The sequence below is a fragment of the Polyodon spathula genome, chromosome 3 (genome assembly GCF_017654505.1).
Source record: "Polyodon spathula isolate WHYD16114869_AA chromosome 3, ASM1765450v1, whole genome shotgun sequence".
Lineage (NCBI taxonomy): Eukaryota > Metazoa > Chordata > Actinopteri > Acipenseriformes > Polyodontidae > Polyodon > Polyodon spathula.
The window spans coordinates 61,403,090-61,419,361 of record NC_054536.1 but is presented as its reverse complement, the minus strand read 5'-3'; positions in this window follow the sequence as shown (position 1 = coordinate 61,419,361).

The window sequence follows — 16,272 nt, the reverse complement described above, 5'->3', positions numbered from 1 at the left end:
GTATGGCTAGAGGTTAGGTTTATTGGCAGGGGTAGAGGTTAGATTTAGGGTTAGGTTTAGCGGCCGAGGTTAGATTTAAGGATTATATTTAGGGGTTAGGTGTAAATCGCATATGACTTGGCATGGGCTGAAGTTGCGCGTGGACAAATAAATGGTGTTATTAGTAATTGTAAACAAAGTAAAGCGAAGGAAGGAGTAATTTGCTGTTTAGTTCAATTAGCACAGAATTGTACACACGACACCTGCCTGCGCGTCCACTGGAAACAGCAACTTTGAAAACAAATCATAGATCACATACTTTCAATGCATTTTGCATATCCCTCTTCATCATTAAAAAAAAAAAAAATTAAATTGATGTAAGTTAAACTTTGAAAACTACAGTCATTAAAGAAAAAAACTTTAGATTGTATATTTATACTTATTTTAATGTTTTTGTTTTTGAGTAGTGCTGTATTTGCGTATCATGGGTTTTTATTTATCCTAGTACTTTATAATATACATGGAATCCCTCAGGTTTTACAATATAATTTTCAGAAAAGCACATATTCATAATACCACTATCAAAGCTGATACAAATTCCAGGTGGGTACGTAAGAGTCAATATGGATACAGCAGGCTTTTCACTGCAGCCCTTCCAGCTTGGAGCAGTTTAATTGAGAAGCGAGTCAGCTGCTTTGTAGTTAATGAGGGTGGATACTGTGTTGTTCAGCCTGAGTAGATTCAGATCAATTGACTTATTAGGCATGGATTCGTGTTGCTGGTTGCCAGGTTAGAAAACACGACAGTTAATTACATACAGGTAAAGATGACTCTTGATACCCTGAACCTCAGACAGCATGTGGTACAAATGTCTCATTGTGCTTTGCAAAGACTTTTATTGATAGATCATGTGTGCTTTAGGCCAAATTGGCTTCAATCTTCATGAAGGGTATAATCAATAAACAAGTGTGGTGCCTTTATTTGTGTTTGTGACCTTTTGTAGTCATGCTTTTTGTGGAGACAAAATGATGTTAGTTTTGCAGAGATATAACTGCATGCATATATAAGGCCTTTTTTAACGAAATGTGGAGTTAAATCGCACGTAGTGAGCCTAATGTGGATAAATCAAAATGTGCTGCACCGTTTACTAACAGAGAAAGCATTAAAATACGTGCACAGTATTTGGCTAATTAACATGCCATACCGTGCATGCTACGTGTATTGTGATTACATTAGCGATTATTTAATGTGCATGATACTGTCAGAGACTTACCCGAGACCACCGTGGGCAATTTTTGGCATTGATGTACTGTATCGTTTTGGAATTATTTAAAACAACCTGCCTCTTTAATATAATACACGTATTCAATATGTGCAGTCTGCGTTCTATGAGTGGCATTCCCATTAAACCAATCACAGCTCACAGAGGTAGTAAAATAGCCAATCAAATAGCACACAGGAGCCGTTTCCTCACGCACACCGCACACATAATTTGGATTCGGCTAGCGAAGCGAAGGCTTGTTTAAACTATTTGTTTTACTTTGTGTAAAATGTAAAATAAGTAGCCAAAAAATAGTTGGAGATGTCACGGAAGAGAAAGGTGAGGCGGAGCACAGAAGATTCCAAAATCGTTAGCTAGATGATTATTTGTTCAATGAATAATTTTGATGGCAAGGCAATATGCATATCAATAACAATGACACGCTGCACAAAACAACATTTTTTTTTTTTAGTTTACTGGAAATGAAAGAATCTATGGAGTCTCAACTAAAGGTTTTTCTGAAATTGAGAAGAGAAAAAAAATAAAGTGCTTTGGATGCAATGAACAACACAACCACAGGGAATTACTTTTTAACTTCAAGAAGCCCTGGAAAGTGCAGAAACATATTGGAAGAAACTAACTGGAATTACAAGAGAGTGCATCATATATGACTGGACAAGCTAGTAGAGTGCTTAAGAAGGAAATGCAGAAGTACTAATTTTGTTACTCTGGATTCTGCAGCAACAGGCATTATGTGGAAAAGCTGCAGAATTATAACATATAATGAGCATTATTATCAAGTGAGGGAGAAAAGAAGTGGCAAGTGTCTGAACAGAAGTCATGAAAAGGTACATTTCATAGTGGTGCTGTTTACTATTTTGCATTTTCACAGCTTGTCAGCATCCTTTTTTTCAGCACTACTAAAACGTTATATTTTGGAATATAAGTTAAATATTTAGGTTTTTTACTGTTTGAGATTTCCATTGAAATAAAATACTCTTCTATTTCCTCCATTATTACATCTGTGATATTGAGGGGTTTTTTGTCAGTGTTCTAGGAAAGCTGCTTCCAGTTATATCTGCCTATTTCTGTATTGTGGCAAAGTGGTTAACAGTGTGCAGGTGATTAATAAACAAACAGACAATTACAATCCTGGTGCAATGTTGTTTAATGATTTGTAATTCCAGTGCCTGAGGGCAAAACAAAAAGTAAACATTGTCCCGAAATAATAGTCCCGTTTTTTTGTACACCCACCTGAAACACAAAACACATACACAAGTATGTTAGAGAGTGTATCCAATGTATTGTGGTAACAGGTGAAGGGCTGTCCGGGTTGGTGTTGGCAATGAGATTTCACAAATCACAGGTCCTTCCAGGTTGTTTTCTTTAACCAGAACGAAGGAACAGATCACGTTGCTTCGTACCCTATTTATACTGTCACACATGACCCTTTGGTTAACGATTGCGTGAGAAGTACCCTTGGCTGTAATAATTAAAATGGTATCCTGCTTTTTATATTAAAAAATGCGAAAAAGCAGGTTGCGTAGAGGATTTATACTGGACCCTGACGCACCTGATAAAACGAGGGAGTGGTTGTACAGTATTTATTAGCCTATTTGTGTTTGTATGCGTCTCTCGCTATTTCGCGGCCCTCGATATATAGCGGATTTCCTTTGGACCCCGACACCCACGATATATTGAGTGGGTGGTGTATTTTTTAAATAAATACTTTGTCTTTTCATTTCGTTTGGCTACGCTGATAAACACATTCCCATAAGCACTCATAATATTTCCATTCTTAACTGCACAACCTAAATAAATACATACGTAAATAAATAAATAAATAAATAAATAAACAAAAACCACTGTAATAATAATAATACGACTAATAATAATAGTCATCATCATTTTGAAAACTTTAAATGTTAATCTTACAAATGGTCAACTATTATTATTATTATTAGTATTATTATTAATAATAATAATAATAATAATAATAATAATAATAATAATAATAGCAAACTACGCTTAAAGCAGGGAATCAATCAAGGGCTTTTATGTTTATGAATCAGTGAACGTTTCTTTTATTAAAGACTTGATCGAACACTGATCAAGCTTCGCACTGAGGCTCAATCAGTGTTTTTTGCAATACGAAGCAAGCCCAAATTTTCCACTGACTGCATCAGCAGCATTGGTATACTATATAGTGTAACGCTCCCTGAAAATAAACAGGCTCACACAGGCAGTGTTCATCCAAACTTTATTGTGAACACAGGTAAAGGAAATAAAAAGAAAAGGGCCGCTGTCAGCCCCGGATCACGGCAAATAATAATAATAATAAATAATAATAATAATAATAATAATAATAATAACTGTCTATTCTCAGTCTCTCATTGCTCTCCACTTCACAGCGCTGTTTAAAAATGACTATGACAGAGAATATGTTATTGTGCAAGTATATATTTATATTAAACATTTTCCTTCATATAAAGCTACAGATTTTTTTTTAGCTAGACAGTGTTAATCACAGGTATGTCAAACTGTATAACAGAGGGTAGTAATAAAATATGTCTTTAAATAAATCGTCTGCCAAGGCTGTCGTTAGTCTAGACTTCACTGTTATGAATAGCAGGTTGACAATCAGGACTGATTAAAACTTTATGCTAATGAGGTTATCGTTAACCTTTTTTCTCAATTTGTTAAAAACATGCCTTCATAGATGAAAATCGCTGGGGCTTACGACACATGTGAATTATCTCTTATGAGTAGCAACTGCCGTTAAATAGGTGGCTATGGACAAAATCCGATCATGTACTGTTTTCGACAGGCGATTACCCTTTATGAATAGACCTCATGAGTGTCAACATTAAGAAATATTCTTTGCCACATCCTTCAATGGATCAGTACTTAGTGCCATTACGGTCGCAGATAAAATTATTGGCACCCTACACTTAATATAAGATCATTCGAGAAAACATATTAAATACAAGCATTTAGTGAACATTAGCCACTAATTAATATTACAAAGACCAAAATATACATTTTCCTGTAGATTAACAAGCGATCTTTATAAAAAAATAAAAAATAAAAGCACTAGCGATTTTAAATATTTGTACATGACGAAAGTATTGGTATTTAACATGTTTTCTTAAATTACATTGAGTGTAGGGTGCCAATACTTTTGTCTGCGACTGTATCATCTGTTTGGTTTACAATCAGCAAAGACCTTTATGTACTGTTGATAATTAGCCTAACACTGACTTCAAAACATACTACTGTACTATATAACCTGAAAGATGTCTTGTTATGTATATAATGAAGTGCCGGTGCAATTAATAAAGATATAGAAATAATAATATTGAAATTTAGTCAACTCCATTCAAATATTGAAAGCACAATGGAAAGCTGCAAATGGATTTTCCCTCATTGAATGCACCACAAGACAAGCCAGAGATTAATTATGCGGCCAGTTCATGATATCTCATTTTAAAAACTAATTTACTGGAACCACTAAAAAGCACAAGAGATGCGTTTGTGTATTTTATTAAACGAGCAACAGGTCAATTTACGGTTTTGAAGAAATGCATGCCAATATCCGTTCCCACTATAATAAAAAATATTATTTGATTAGGTGTCATTAACCCTGTAAATAAGAAAGCCAAACGTGTGATCTGTGTTTCACAAAATAATGCAGTTTTGAAATATATTACAGTTATTAAACACCAGATGGTTAAACACAACAAACCATCCCATTCAGATTTTATGAATGCAGAAGCTGTGAACCTTATGTTTACTTTTTACTGTGAAATATGTTACATGCTCCAATGCTGGAGCAGAAGCTGAGATAATTGTACAAAAAATTATGCACATGCCTTTCTCTTGCCATCTGTTACATATAGATAATGTGTATTGGAATTTGCATTATAAATGTCTGTATTGGAAGTGCTGCATTAGCTAACAGAAAATGTTAACACACTTTTGAAGGCAGAGTTGTTTCAAAATAATATTGTATATTCAAATATCTGACTTACCTGTACCTGTGTGTATAAAAGATTGTTACAAAGATAGCTTTGTGAATTCTGCATTTATACGAATTGTTTTATTTACAGAGTTTGACATTGCAAACATCTTAATTCGTGTAAACATGCAGGGTTAGGGTACAACTACAGTAGATGACAAACATTTTTTTTCATAATTATCAGCACATAAAAGCAATGTTTGTATTTTACACTACACAACAGCTCTTAATCTCGGTTTGACTCCATCAACACTTACTAAGGTGCTGAAGTTGTTTCTCCTGAAATGAAAAGGCACTGGAGGGATAGATACTTAAGCTCATATAGCTGCTCTGTGAAGTTTCTTCTGCTGATATGAGTGAAAGATCAGGCCCAAAAGCCTCTGTGTGAAGTAAAGCTGTTGCTGATGTTAGCAGGTTTGCTGTTAGCTTTGCAACAATGCATTTTGCAATGCTAACTGTGCCTGTGTTCATATGGGTTGTATCCATTAAAGATGAAATCCCCCACATATACTGTACAGTTACAGTGACATAAGGATTAAATGCCTTCAAAGATAGTGCTCTTTTCAACAGACCAGCTGCCTTCCCAGGATTCTTCCAGGAATTGCAGACTGAGCGCCCACTGAAATAGCCTTCATACCAGTAGCCAAGTAAAATACATTTTCCTACCATAAAACCTACCCTAATTTTAATTAAAAATGGGTAGCTGCAAGCGTGGTATGGTGGTTATGTCATTCAACATATTGTCATCTTCTTTGTGTTTGGATGGCTTGCCTTGATGTTATCAGAGTAGACAGGCAGACATTCTATTTTATTAATGTTCACTTGTTTTTTGTGGTTGCTGAATTATTAGCTTCCGCTTCATCATTGGAGCATGCAACATGGCCATAATAATAATAATAATAATAATAATGATAATAATAATAATAATAATAATAATAATACCCCAGGAGCCAAAGACATTGTATTATCCATAGGGTTTCTGATGTTCGGTTTTAACCAATAAAAATCAATAATACTGAGTGGCAGGAAATTCCAACATTTCTATTGGAGGATTATACACACTTGCGAGATTTAAAACAAGATTACAATTTAATACAGAGCATTGTTCTTGGTCACGAGACTTAAAGCTATATTACAGTTTAACTAAGTTTGATTTACACTCTCGTGGAATTTAAAACAGAATTGCAAATTGTGGTGAAATGTAAAAAAATGCTTAAACACACAAAAGCCCCAGAAGAATATGCCCGTATGGATTTTGTTTGTGGAAGACAGCAAAGGAAAGACGACTGAAAACAATAATTTCATATAGTATATTTATAAAACTCAAAAACAGCAAAAAAAAAGCACAGAAAAATTAAATTAATAAAAACAAACAAACAGTAGCCCAAATTATAAATCAACAACAACACAGAAGAGATCAACAACAACAATAACGATAATTTAAATAATGCCTTATTTATCTTGATCAAGCAAAGGATGGGCTGTGAATGATATCTATTTTTTTTTTTAAAGAAAACCGAAATTTTAAGAAATTACAAGTCTAAAATCAAAATGGGGTCAAATTGAAACCCAAAAACACACAGCATAGCCCTACACGAGCCTAAATCTCGTCTTCAGATATATGGTACCCCTTTTCTCTCGTCGTATCTCCCTGATTATCAGAGATTCAGTGCCCACTAGCTTCTTCATACCTTCCTGATTATCAGAGATTCAGTATTCATTAGCCTCTTCGTATCTCCCTGATTATCAGAGATTCAGTACACATTAACCTCTTTGTATCTCCCTGATTATCAGAGATTCAGTATTCATTAGCCTCTTCATATCTCCCTTATTATCAGAGATTCAGTGCCCACTAGCCTCTTCGTATCTCCCTGATTATCAGAGATTCAGTACACATTAACCTCTTTGTATCTCCCTGATTATCAGAGATTCAGTATTCATTAGCCTCTTCATATCTCCCTTATTATCAGAGATTCAGTGCCCACTAGCCTCTTCGTATCTCCCTGATTATCAGAGATTCAGTACACATTAACCTCTTTGTATCTCCCTGATTATCAGAGATTCAGTATTCATTAGCCTCTTCATATCTCCCTTATTATCAGAGATTCAGTGCCCACTAGCCTCTTCGTATCTCCCTGATTATCAGAGATTCAGTACACATTAGCCTCTTCGTATCTCCCTGATTATGAGACATTCAGTGGCCATTAGCCTCTTCGTACCTTCCTGACTATCAGAGATTCAGTTCCCACTAGCCTTTTCATATCTCCCTGATTATCAGAGATTCAGTACTCATTAGCCTCTTCATATCTCCCTGATTATCAGAGATTCAGTGCCCTTTTAGCATATGTATTTCCCTTTGGGCATTCATTTAAAAAAAAAAAAAAATAGCCACAATTGCAGTTTCAGGTGAGGGGTGATTTGTAGTTTGAGTCTAGCTGTTTAGATTCATGTCTGTATTGTTGATGAAGACAATATGACCTACAGTCTCTATCAGTGTATATACTGCCATGTTTCCAGCTGCACTATGAAATCAGTCTGTAAAACTAATCTTCAGCTTTAAACTGAAACAAGCCACTGGTTCCATCTGCAGAATGCATTTGAATATGAAACAGAACATTACACAGAGGTCATTGGTGGGCTTATATGTATCACGCTTTTACAGCCTTTAGTTATATTATTTTACATCCTTCACATTGGACACTTATTTGGTAACCTCCGCCACCAAAAGTAACATGATCGATTTCAAATTGTTTTCAACTCAACCCCAGTGACAGATGGAAACAAGGCTTAAGTATTCTTGTTTTTCATGTGGTAAACAAGATTGAAAATAACAGAGTGTTATATGTAATGGCTAGTTCATAGACTAAAACGCACAAAATAGAAAAGGCAAGATAAGTGGTTTATTCTCAGCCATATAATGTGTAATGGCAGGTCATGTAAATTAAAATAAACTCTGCAAATTGTTGTTCTCATTTTTTTGGTCTTTAATCAGTATAGCATACATTAATTCTACTTTAATGTAATGCATGTCACAGGAAAATGTTTGTTAAGCATTTCCTAAGAGCATACCATGTCTTATAACAGTTGCAGACTTAAAAGAAGACACATTCTCCAGAATGTACCCATAGGCAACACCTTGTCAGAAACAGTATGGCACCTGTTTGTTTTTTTATTGCAGTCAAGTAAAATGATAAGATTTGAAGATACAAACTGCAAGTGTATGCTCTCTGTCAGTTTTTATCTTTTTATACACCAACGCTGGTAAACCAAGCCTGATAAACCAAGCCTGATAAACCAAGCCTGATAAACCCATTGGATGTTTGAAATGCTTGAACTTATTTATAAAGTCCTTCAGCAAATTCGAACTATGAGCTTTTCAGAGCCTGTCATATGTATAATGGAATAGTACAAATAAGACATTCATTGTGACTTTTTTACATATTGGTGAAGATTACAGTAATTGTGACATTTGAATTATATACTTAACAATACTATTTTAATTGTTATATTCAGCTCTCTGATAAAAATCTTGCTTAAAAGATATGCTCATTGCAGGAAAAAAAACAAACAAAAAAAAAACATTTTGTACTCTGATTCACTCCTCCATTGACATTTGGGGATATAACCTGATTGACTAAGATTCAGTCACAGTAGAAAACAGACTGGATCACCCATAGGGTTATAATGTCTTGACTCATCCTGAGTTCCCTACTGGACATAGCCATCACATCCTGTAGACAGAGTATTATTTAGCCTATAATATAAGTGTAATGGCACTTAATAATATAAGGAATAAAGTTTACCCAACAGAACATAATTCATCTCTAATCTTCTTAAGGATTTTTACTGACAAGTGAAAATCGAACTCACAGTGGTGTTTAAGGCTGTAAACTCCTATAGCTTATATAGATGTTAACATTTACAACAAAAGCTACTACAACTATTACAAGTACTAAAATGAGTGTATGACAAAATGACATTCAGAACAACTATAAGGGGACCTGTGATAATAATGTTAATTTCTTCAAATAAAATAACTTTCATTGGCAACCTACCAACTTTGTAACTGCAAAAGCAAACTGGCAGTTACTGTGATCATGTTTATTTCTTGGTTTTCGAACCATAACTTATCCACATTGATGCTGAGGATTCATATAGTTTTTTCCATTAAAAAAGTTTATGATAAAGTTAAATACAGCAGTGCAGACATTTACTGCTATTGCATATTGCATTTTGAAACATGCATATCAGAAACTATTATTCCAGAAGCTTAGCAATAAGAAGCCAATGGATAGTGTATTTTAGAAGTATAACTCATTGAAACATACCCTTTTGAAGTCAGTTTCTGCTTATTTTTTTATAAACAGAAACTCCCATTTCTAGTTTTGTTTCTCTAAAAATGTGAGGAATGTTTTAATGATTTTAACTTGTTTAGAGGAATTCAATATATTCCTGTGTCTTCCATGTCAGTGAAGTGCCTATTGGATTCAAAGTTGAAATACACTTTTAATATAATTCTTAAGACTGAATCAGATCTTTTTTTTTTTTTCTGAATTCTCCTCTATCTATATATTGTCATCTGTCATTACTTCTAAATTATACTACAGTGTTGTGCTACATAGTAATTGTTCTTAATTGGAATAGTACTTTACTCTGGGAAAGACAATTGATGTTTTTTACACCTTTTAAATCTTTACTGCAGAGAGAGAACAGTCCAAGCACTGGATATGCATACTAAGCAAAAAGATACAAAGGAACTATCAAAATACACTATTCGTGTTTATTTTTAAATAATTGGTCATTTAGACATTTTTTTTCCAAATCTGGTTTAACTTTTAATAGCCTATTTATGTATACCTAGCTGCTTTCTTTTCACTGAGCATTCAATTACAGACTGTACTTTTTCCCCATTAACTGTAGATAAAAGCTGTCATTCTAAAAACAGTCAGCTGGAAAGCAATTCTGGGGCTGTCTTAGAATTCGAAAGTGTAACTTTAAGATATATGTTTATTCATCTGTAAAAGCAGAAGAGTGACATGCCCATTCATCAATACAGATTGTTCCCCCAGCAACCCAATATTCGAAGTTAAATGTTCCTAGTTGCAGAACGGCTTGGCTTAAACAGGTCATGTTATATTTAAACTTTTTTTTTTTTTTTTCTCACATGATATACTCTTATGCCTGTATTTTTTGTTTGTGTTTTGAAAGGTGTTTACAATCTATAATCCCTCCAGCTTCACATGAAAGATGAATTGTGTTCATTTTGTTGTCTCAGAATAGTGCATACAATCCATTAGGAGAGGTGATCTAGTGAAACATGAACAAAGTTGTTGAACAGTTAATAAGTGAGTAACTTTGCTCTTTGCAGTGCTATCTGCCCCCCCTCCCCCTCCCCCTCTCCCTCTTTGCAGTGCTATCTGGCACACATGCTACTCTGCTATCTTTGATTTGCCCATTGTGCCATGACCAGGAAGTCTTATTTTATAGGAATAGGAAGCTGGGATTTCAAAGCCTTGTCACTGTCACGGAGGTAGCATTCAAACGATCACAGTAAGTGGCATACCATTGCAGAGAGATTTTCACTTAACAGAAAAAATGCAATAACCAGTGCCAAAGGTAATAACATTTTATTTCTGTTTGAAACAGGTGTGCATAGTAGGAAAAATAATTATTTTGCAGAATGATAGTTAAAAAAACGTTTTAGTTTGTTTACTTGGGGAAATGTCAGGGTTTCCTCATACTGTTAATTCCAGGTAAGGGTAAGTTTTTATAATTATCTCCATACAAAGCCTACTCTAAAAACACCTAAAACTGTGCACTAAGTAAAATCACTAAAACCTTCCATAAAATATTTTAACAGGCTACTTGTGACCAGGGGGCTAGTAGTATTACAATTATTTCACTCTACACAATATATTGTCACCGCACAAATATACTGTAAGCATCAGTTCCCAGTATGTTCACCTGGGCCTCAAAAGGCCTAGAAAACTCAGTTTTGTAGGTCCTGTACTTAATCCAAGTCGCCATACACTGTTCTGGTAGAAACGCCAATAGGAAAGGCAAAGTTGAAGGTGACCGATCCAAGAACCTCCTAATCCGTTGGTTTGTCCCAGTGTAAGGTTTGTATTTAACTCCCTTCAGGCTCGGTCTCCCCTTCTCTAGCACCACAACACAGGATCCTGCAATGGAAGAACAAACAGCACTTGATCTCAACACTCTCTCTGTGTCCCTGGCCATTTACCACATACACCCCGATCTCAGCCCTTCCTACTCTGGTTTGGTCTTCTGACCCGGCCACTGGTACTTAACGTAGGTAGGGTAGGACCTCTCATCTCGGGTGTGTACAGGGAGCTGGCCGACAGTCCCTTGGCTGGTGCCTGTTTGCTCTTCCGGGGTGTCCGTAATGGAGGGGGGTGCCTTGAAAGGAAACAATACATCATCTTGTCATAAACCACCATTACTATTGGTAATCTAAATATTTCTGCCAAGTGTCTTTACTTCTGAAGCTTTTGTCAAACACCACACAGTCCTCGGTGTAATAATATTAACAGTCCTCTTTTAATCCACTTCAGCAGTAGAATTCATGGATAAATATTTAGCTTTGCTATGTGTTTCTGGCCAGTCCTTCCTTCCATCGGGCTGCCGTGTCTTTATCTTTCTAAATTCCCTTTAAAGTTGTCAAAATATCTGACTTCCTGTGTTCCTCCTGGAACCACATGCATGTACTTTTGGTTCCCTTTTTATAATGGACTGTCGATGATAGCTAATTGGTGCAAATGGAAAACACCTGGCTGCATTTGGAATTGGGGAATGGGACCAATTTTTTATATTCACCTGTGCTGTTGTACAAATAATAACACATACTTAACCCTTTAAACTCCAGTATATGGGATTTTGCCTGCCAGTGGGCAACTTACCTTTTGCTTTGTAGCTCCGACCAAGAAAGTCTGTCAGCGATAATTCTTTGTTTGTTCTAAAGAAGTAGAGTCAGGCTTCAATTCAAGATCATATTCGATGTGATACTCGGCCAAACAAGGATTATAGAGCCGTGCGCACATCAAAAAAAACTAAAAAAAACAAAACACTTTTGCCAATAAAAATCAGAAATTGCAAACATTGTTTGCATTCTGATATTCTGGACATTTTTGGTGCTATTGGGTTGAACTTTTGTGTGGAGCTTTCCAACATATAGGACTACCACATCAACTTCTCAACAAATTTCGATATATGGGGTTATAGTTGTTTGATGGTCCAGCAATGCTAATATTCAGATTCTCCTTTACAACATAATACAGTTGCTCACTTTATCTCAGTTTCACTCTGAAGCGCTTGTAAATCAGTAGATAGCTGATTTTCCACCACTATTTGTGTTCTGTTTCTTGTACTTAAATAGTAATAACATATTTATACATTTTTTAAATCCATTTTTGTTTAAGCCTTATACAGTAATTTACTTCGAAAGATTTGATGTGAGCCATATTTTCTGTTTTTTTTTATTTTTTAAGGGAGTTAATGGTCTTGCTGTGGTGTGCACTAGGGAATAATGGAACTGACCTCAGACTAGGTTCCATTATTATAGAAGAACATGCCATATCAACACCATTATCACCATTATATTGCAACTTTAAAAGTTATCTATATTGATGGTAGATGTGGTAAAACTAATTTAAAATGGTCTAAAATAGAAGTTATAAAAATGCTGGCAGTTCTATGACTGGGACTGTTGGCCACAAAACAATAACATCTTATCCTTCTGATAAACTTCTTAGATCTTCAATTTGACAAGACCTGAGTATTTTTATTAATTTATTTTACATTGATCAGAGAGTGATTTCTAGTGCTGCTATCATCTGTGGCCTCCTCTTGCAATAACAGAATTTTAGAAACCTCAATTGGATTTTTTGATGGCTAAAATTTCAATGATTCATGTCTGTTGAGCGCAGGTGACAGATGCCTAAAGTGTGCGACTCGACACACCTTATATTGTGATTGAATGCATTCATGCGATGCATCCCATCAGGGTGCTGAAGAGAACTTTTTAATTCCAATGTGCATTGTCACTTCATACTGAACTTTTGCTAAATCCATAGTCTACCTGAGTCTAATTCCCTTCCTGGAAGAGGTCACCCTTGGGAATAATTTTTTACAACTAAGTGAGTTCATCCTGTATAAATACTGTAAATTCAAATGAATACATGCATCATTATTCTTCCCTTCCCTTTCCAATTTGAAAAATGTATGGATTATTGGCTTTGTGTAAAATAAATAGCCATATTCAGGCAGCAAAGCATAACTATGCAGATTAATGTGTTATCTGTTTAGCACATGGGCCCCCGGTAGGTGTTTTAGTGACCACATTGTTGCATATGTGGTACCCATCATCACTGATAGCACAGATACAGTAAATAAAAGGACATTTTATAATTTTCCGACATGAATATAAGAACAGAAGAAATTCAACAACAAGAAAAGGCCATTCGGCCCACCTATGCTTACCACATTTAGTTTGTCACTTCAAGTTAGTAGGGGAAATGGAACCTCTGGAAATCCATGGCTATATGGACCACCCTTCCTCCAGACGGCTAGCTAAAGGTCTTATTGTGGTCACAGAGAAGGTTATACAATAGTGTTCATGACAGCATCCAGTCTTTTCTTGAAGGATCCGATAGCCCCTGCTTCAACAACACTGTCTGGCAGCCTATTTAATAAAATTAAATAGTCATAAGTAACAGGACATTTGACACAGTTTTGGAATAAAGAAACAGCATTGTCAATTCCATAACCATCAAATTGCACCCCCTAGCTAGGCATCCACATTAGCCAAAAAAAGGTCAATATGGAGAGACGCCCAGAGCTCACTGAATCAATGAATATTTGATAGAAAATGTCAACACAAGTTGACCAGAATGATACATCACAGTGTCACTATGTTTTATTTTTTAGAAGGAACTTGCTGTACTTATTCACAAAGAAGACTCTCCTCACCTTTCAGGTCATTTCACTTAAAGAAAGGATGTATAGAACTAAAATAAACTTTTCAATGTCTTCGATGTGGAAGACATTGAAAAAGACTTCTAGTCAAAATGTTTGTCGTTGAATTTAAGTTTCTTTTAGTGTTACTATATTCACCACAATTATTTAATTGTTAAAAAGAAAATATATATCAAGGTGAAGTCTGTAGGTTTCACAATGCAGTTTGAAAAAATACGCATCATAGCAAACAAAAATTACTTTCTCAGGAACATGTTCATAACTCATTCTTTCTGAAGTCAATTACATCATGAGATTTTGGTTCAAATATAATGTAGTCTAGTGGCAAAGGGCCTCAGTATTTGCTTCTAGTGGGGTTCGTTAGGAACTGTTTGGCAGAAAATAGGATACTAGAAGCATGCTGAGAAAATTCAGGGGAAAAAAGTAATTTGATGCATTTACATGAGTTTAATATTGTATTAGTTTTCTAACAACAGCATGAATAGTAAATCCAAAACCATTTCTGATAAGTGCACATGTTTTACAAAAAAAAAAGTATTAATATATTACCTTATGTGAGTAGTGATGCCACTTTCTATGAACATTCTCTTAGCCAGCCCAGGTTTTTAAGTTCAGAGTCCCCTTCCCAAATACATTGGGAATGCAGCCAATCGCAGACATGCACTTGCAGGAGAACCCCCCATGGGGATTGATGGACTGTGTGGGTGCATTGACATAATGAGTTGTGGGACAGGAGTGCATGCCTGTGATTGGAGGAGCGAGCACAACAGCGTGAAATGGGAGGAGTATTTAAACCTGGCACAAGGAGGGGCTGGGTGGATAGTGTGAGTTTGGAGCTGTAGGAGAGAACCTGTTTTGTTGGATTATCGAGTCAGATACACAGAAACTGTTCGCTTTATGCGTGTTACCTGCCTGTCTGTTAAACCCTTTTATTTTTCTTGTGTTCATTATTGTTTATTGCCTTGTGTTACAATAAACCGTGCATTATTCGAGACCAGAATATCTGCCTAGATTGCTTTCTTAACCTCCATGTTACACTGGTCTACAGAAGTGAGGATTATGGAGCACACTCTGTGGAAGGTGAAGAGGGAAGGGGCAGAGACATGACATCAGTAAGAGAAAGGGAGGGGCCTGGTATTGCAGGGCAGCCTCAACAACAGTGGAAGGACCCATATATAGCTGCCCAAGCCGATTGGGATGCTTTCAATGCTCAATCTATTAATTGCACAGTTGGTGTTGGACTGAGGGGAAGAAGGCCCTCCAATTAGCAGCGAGCTTAACCGAGGAGGCCTTACCACGTTTGACTATAGACTTGACTATAGGGCACTAACAGGGGCCGTTGTTCTGCAACGAGCTTCGCAGCCGAAGCAAAAAGCCAGGGGAGCCGCTGAGGGTACAAGCGGCGGCGATAGATGGACTAACAAAGCCCACCCGAGATCAGGGAGGTCGAGGGAGGATGGGCCAGAGATGGAAGAAAGGCAAGCCAAGGATAGCCAGTACACCTCCACCTGGATCCTGGAACTTGTCGCCTTGCTCCGGGCCACATTCACACTGGCCTTTGTTGGGGCTGTGGACAACCAGGACACCTGTAGCACCAGTGCCCAGCAACCGCTACCCCACCCCCCTATACAGGGCTGCTGGTGCCGTGACTGCTAGCCAGAGCTCCACTCCCCCCAGAAGTACCTGACCGAGCCACATCGCCCTGCACAGCACTGCTGCTGTAGTCTGGGGAGCCCAACAGTACAGCTGGCAGAAGTAGCTGACAGTATGCTACGACTGGTGGAACCAGTTGTTGTGGTGGGGAGAACCACTGTACAGGATTTCTGCCATGTCCCTATCCGTATTGAGGGGGTCCACTGCACTGCCCGTTTGTCTGTCCAGCATGTATGGCTGCTGAGATACTCTTGCATAAAGGAAGCAATGAGAATTTCAATCCCACACAAACAATAGTCATCTGACTATTGTGACGTGGGGAAAAATATATATTTTCTTGTAAAATTCTTGTTTAAGTTGCATTTGTACA